We start from the raw sequence: 6,000 nt of genomic DNA on the forward strand, positions 1-6,000 counted from the left end.
TACCTGAGGATATAATGTCTGCAAACCAGTCATGCCTTTCCTAGGGTTGCAAGGCATATCACTGTACAGAAAGCTGGTTTCCTTCTGTCCCCTCTCATTAATTTCTGCAAATGCTCCAGGCCAGTCAGGGGCCTGTTCCCAGGGTGCCATGAAAAGCTGGGTGAAGTGCTTCACCATTTGCAGCACAGACACCATGAATCTGGCCATGCTGATGTAGCTCTTGCAATGCAGACCAGCCACAACAGGTGCCAGCTCTGCTCTTCCAGTGGCTTGCCATAGGTTGAGATGCTGTACATGGTTTCTGGCTAACAGTGGGTGTTGTTCTGTTGCATTGCTGTCAGGCTCCCCTTCATAACTAACTCTGCTGGAATGGTAGCTTTCCACTTCTCATTATTTTGCATGGGGCAGAAAGAGATGGGTGAGACACCAGCCTGCCTCTTGGCCTGGTTTCAGGCACCTAATGGTGTGGGATGGCAGAGAGTTACAGAACATGCTGCTCCAATTCCTGTTGCTGGATCTCAGTGGAAAGCACTAACATGTTGGCTGCTGGAGGCCCTTTACACACCAGAAGTGTTGTGTGGGAGTGCTTTTTCCCACAAGCTACTTTTGTGGATGCAGGCTGTCACCAGCAGTTGCTTAGCCAGGCACTCGCTGCTGGATGACCAGTTGGGATATCTCAGGGAAGAAGACAGAGTAGCATTCACCCCAACCACCAAGGACACCCCAGTGCCAGCCACCACAGTCAAAGACTGTGAAGGGGACTGGGGAGCAAAATCATTCACTTTGTCGGCACCTAAAACTTCTCAGGAATAGCACTTGCACATGAGTGGCCCAGCCAGACACCTACAGTGGACAGGGTTGTAGATACAAGAAATCTTTCCCCTCAGTAACCCTAAACAAAGACACCTTTGTCTCCCTGCCAGTCCTGCATGCAATCTTCAACAGCTCAATCAGGGCTGGAGTACAACATGTGTTAAAGGAAGCCCTGGAAATCATCTGTGTATCAATACATGACCTGTCTTATGCTTCTCCATTGGGAACATGTGAGTGCACACTGCAAGGATCCTGAGGGGTCTCAGAAGTCATCTCAATTCCTGTAGGCAGGGCAAGACCAGGACAGCTGCTGCACTAGCATCCACAATTTGTGTCTGCAGGAATTCCTTCCTGTGCTCCATCCATGGATGTTGCTTCTCAACAGCTGTCTGGTGGTGTATCCGCTGCGTGCCTCAGTCTCCTGGGATGTCCCAGACTGGCATGTGGTAGCAAAGGATGAAAATCACTCTTAGTGGCTGCTGATCGGTTCTGAAATTCTGCTCAACGCCCCTGAAGAGTTCAGTGCATCTGGTTTTTTTCACAGGCATCATTTTGCTTTTCCAGAAGGACTTGAGGTGTCCTGACAGGTGTGCTAATGACGTCACAAGAGCAGTCTCCTCTTTTACTAGAGTTAGGGTCTGTAGTGAGGAAGTGATCACTGGATTGGTGGTTGTGATCTCCCCTTAATGGAATTACCTTTCAGCTAAGGACACATTTCCTGCCTCTCTCCCTTGACACTATCAGCAGGTTTCTTCTCCAGTGATTTCAATCCCTGCTATGTTGCCTGTTGTTGCTTTGGTTGAGAGTGTTTGAGACATCTTTTTGAAGGGTTCATGAGGCATCTACCCCTTCTGTCTTTGCCTACATCTGCTAAGGGTGATACACAGCTTCTTGATAAATAATACTTTGCCTTGAGGAGTTAACTGGTAACAGCATCCAAGCTACTGTTTGGGCATGTTTGCTTTTCTGTTTGGTCCATTACACTGATCTGCAGCATCTCACTTATGAAGGACACCAAGTCTCACAGTCCTGTCACAGCTGCTAGTTCAGCCCAGAGCTGCCTTTGCTACCCAGTGATGGGTAGTGATGGGTGATGAGTGACAGGACTAAGGTATGTGGATGAGCTAGCTGCTCAGACTCTGATTAATCAGACAGGACCAGAGCGGTGTTAGCTGGGGGGGTGACCTGGCCAAAGAAACCACCTCTGCTATTTGATCTTGGGAACTGCTGTCTACTTATCAAGTTCCTCATTCAGGGCACCAAGGAGGTTTGTAGTGCTGCCAAGATACCAGCTGACCCCAAAGTCTGAGCGTGAGCTCTGTGGGAAGCTTTCTAAAGCCATATGCCATCACTAAAGGGTTTGCAGCTTTGGGTCAGCGTCTCACCATCTGCCGCGGACTGCTGAGACAGCCAGAGGCTGCCAGCTAAGGCTGGCACATTGAAACGTGTTGCAGGGGTGCGTGCAGTGCTCAGGATGAGCGGTACCTGGTGGCCACACTGAGGATACGGCATCGTGCGCCTGTATCCTCAGAAGCTCTCCGACCTAATGCAAGGCCTGCGGTACTCTCTGCAAGAGACGGCAAAGTCTCGATACCGTCAGGTCGATCTCGCAGGAGCATCACGCACTCACCTTTCCCCATGTGCCGGCCCGGGAGGGCGCCGGCGGGCTGCCAACCCAGGGCAGCGGAGGCACCGGAGCACCTTGCTGCGGATGCGGAGCGGCTCTCCCCGCCCCGGCACCGGGACAGGGTCTCGCCGGCCGCGGCAGGCTGGGGCCGACAGCCCCGGCAGGCTCTCGGCGGCTCCCGGGGCCAGCGGGAGCCCCGGGGCCAGCGGCAGCTCCCGGCGCGGGGCGGCGCGGGGGCGGGGGCGGGGGCGGACCGGGGCGGGACCGCGGGCGGGCCGGGCCGGGCTGGCGCGGAGCGGCTCCCGTGCGCACAGGCAGACGGCACGGCCAGCGGCAAGGTACGGAGCACGGGTGGCGGCGCGGGGGCCCAGACGGGCGGGCAGGGCCGGCTCGACACCTGCCGCAGCCCGGGCCCCGCGGAGCCCCGCGGTGCCGGGGAGCGGGGGGATGCCCGCCCAGCGCCGAGGGTGCCGCGGTTCCCTCTGGCCTCACCCCGCTTTGTGCGCAGCTGGGGCCGGCTCCCGCAGCCGCGGGGGCACTGCGGGCGGGGAATGCCGTGGCGCCGGTGCCGCGGACCTCGGGCATCCCCAGCACGTGCGGCGGGAGCGGGAGCGGGGCGCAGCCCGGGGTGGTCGCGCCCTTGGCGGGCAAGGTTCTGGCTCGCCGGGAGCGCCAGGGCTGTTCTGTGGGGAGCTGCCGGCGGGATTTTCTGCGCGGGGTGTGGCGGGCCGGCCCGCAGCGGGACCCTCCGCCCCGGGGTCTGCAGGCGGCGGGGCGCCGAGCAGCAGGGCTTCTTGGCCACCCGAACTATCATGCTGCCTGCCAGCCCTGCATGGCTTGGCATCTGTATCACTTCGCTTAGTATGCACAGAGAAGCCTCACCTGTGGCTGTGTGTGTAATGGGTTAAATTTGGCCTCTTTTGCTGGAGTCGTGGGGAATTCGGGTGCTTGATGTCAGGTCACATCTTCCACAGAGCATGATGACAGCCACATAAATGATTCTCGGGCACCGGGAGATCCCGGTACCACTTCCCTCTGAAGGGGGAACTGGCACCTTGAAGCGGTCTTATTTTCAGGCAGCACAGCTTTGAAGGCTGCTTCTTCCGTGGGTCTGACTTTGATGCCACTGCACTTTCAGGACTGTTGCAAAGCGACGTGTAGCATCTGTTACACACTTTGCAGACCGGTGGTCCAGTGACGCCAGCTATGTGTGGAGTCTAAACACATTGTTCACTTTGCAGAGAGTGGTGCTCTCCTTGTCGTGCTCTGGAGCATCCTGTCTCTTCATGATTCCCACGCCACCCTGCCCCACCCTTTTCACTTATACTTTCTAAGAAGACCCCGTGCTGCAGTCCTTGTAAAGGGTATTTCCCTGGACAGGCTTAGCCTCTTTTGGCCCCTTGGGTGCTCAAGGGAAGCGGTTTCTGCCGAGAGTTCAGGGTACATTTGGAACAAGGTTGACTGATGGTTGACTTTAAGCTTCAGTGCAGGCTCCCCAGTGGGTTAACAAAGGAGCAGCCTGTGTAGCCCTGCTGTTCCCTTTGTTCTTCCTCTGGCTGTGCCCTCTTTGGAGAGCTCTGATCTCTCCTGTTTTGATCAGAGATAGGGAGTGACTTATGGAGACACCAGGGAGTTCATGTTTTGGTTGGAGCATCTCAGGAAACTCTAGAGCTTTGGGAGGCAGATTAGGGTAGAACTGGTTGCTTTTTAGAGACAGGGAAAAAGGAGGAGTTTTCATCTGTGCTGTTGTTGTTTGGTGAATTAGCATCATGGCATCTATTATTATAGCTTCCATGAGAAGTATTTCAAATTCATTAAAATTCTTACTCTGTAGCAACAAATCAAAGCCCTTTATCTCAGTAGAGCTACTATAGACCTAGAAAATGTGAGACCCAGGTTTTGTTTGGACAAACAGCCAGACAATTCTGCTGCCTGCAGCCCAACTCTGCCCTAAGCTCCTCCTGGTCCCTCTTCCTCAGAGGCAGGGCACCTTAGCATGAGCATGCCTGTTTTGCCAGTCTGGGAGTGAGGGAGGCCACTGTCCCCTGTGTGGCAGCTGTGCCTGCCTGGCCAGCAGCACTGATCACCTCCACCCCATCGTCCAGCTTGCTGGTGGCTCTGTCTGTGCAGCAGGTGGGTTTCCTAGCAGCAGGTCAGGGTATCTCCAGATCTTGTATGTTTCTCATTCTCCTTTTCTTCCTGGGTAATTTCTGCCTGTCTTTCAAGTATGCTGGTTTTCCCTCTGAGCAAATTTCTCCCTCTTCAAATGCCAGTAATGTATAATATTTTCACATTTCTGTGTCCTCTACGTTTGTTAGTAGCTGGATAGTTCCCCGAGTCTGGAACTGAAGGCTTTGGCATATCCCAGAAAAAAAAAAAAAAAAAAAAAAAAAAAAAAAAAAAATGCTTTCAGAGAGAGACTGTTGCCTTGGGGCAAGATAAGCTATATTTTATCCGTGACCTTGCAGACTCCTGATAAATTGTAGTCAGTTTGCTGCCTCTGACGTTTTGTATTCCTTGATCCACAGTGGCTGCATAGCATGCCCCCCTTGTTAGGTCCTGATTTCCCCAGCAGGGATTTTGATGGGGAAACTGTTGGGGAATGGGCTGTGACAGGGCGTGACAGAGACTCTGTGAAGAAACAGTGTGGAGGGAAACTGTTGTGGATCATTTCCCCACCATCCACTCTTGGCAGGTTCAAGGGGACTCAGTAGGTCCTTAACAGCAACACCGTTCTCCACTCTCATAGAAAGTTTGTTTGAAGTGTTTGCTCCAACAAAAAAGCCCCACAGAACCCCAGCACCTGAATATTCCTGAGTTCCATTTTAAACACCAGCAGTCTTACAGTTGGCCAGTGGGCTGTCTGGGTGGCTGCTGGACCTTGCTACTAAACGGCTGCTGAGAGCCAAGGGCATCCCTGGTGAGGCTGGGCAGCAGCTGTGCTGTGGAACAGCTGTGTCTGGCTGGCTCTCGATGCACAGCAGGAGCACAGACAGTCTGGCCTCTTGCTCCGTGGCAAGAAGGCACCAGGGCGATGGTGTGGTGAGGTGTTCCACATGTAGTCATTGCAGGGCTTCCCGTAGGTGCATGTTAAGCTGCTCTGGCTGTGCAGCTGACTGAGGCAAGCAGCCTGCAGCACACTGCAATTATGCTGACGCGCCTCCTGCCTCTCCCCAGGAGGAACAGGAAAGACCTTTACATCATCCAGAAGGCTGTATTGGCTGAGAAGTTTTGATACTCACAGGGTTATACTGGCTTGTAAGCAGAAGCAAGACTGGCCTAGTATTTCCAGGGATTTCCCCTCTGTGGTATTACAGGCTTGCCAACAATTCCCCATTTTGAAAATACACCCTGCAGGGCTCTATTACTGTAATGCTGATGCTTACTATTTCTGAAGCACTTTGAAATTTACAAATAGGACTTTCTGACCCTCAGCCAACAAAACCCTTTCTAAAGTCTGGAGACATGCTGCTGCCAAGGGTAGGACCAATGGTAGTATGCAGCTCCAAGCCCTGTTCTGTCTTCCCTTGTTGACCTGTTCCCTGCTCTGCATCACACAC

The sequence above is a fragment of the Erithacus rubecula genome (genome assembly GCF_903797595.1).
Source record: "Erithacus rubecula genome assembly, contig: SUPER_Z_unloc_1, whole genome shotgun sequence".
NCBI classification, from domain to species: Eukaryota; Metazoa; Chordata; class Aves; order Passeriformes; family Muscicapidae; genus Erithacus; species Erithacus rubecula.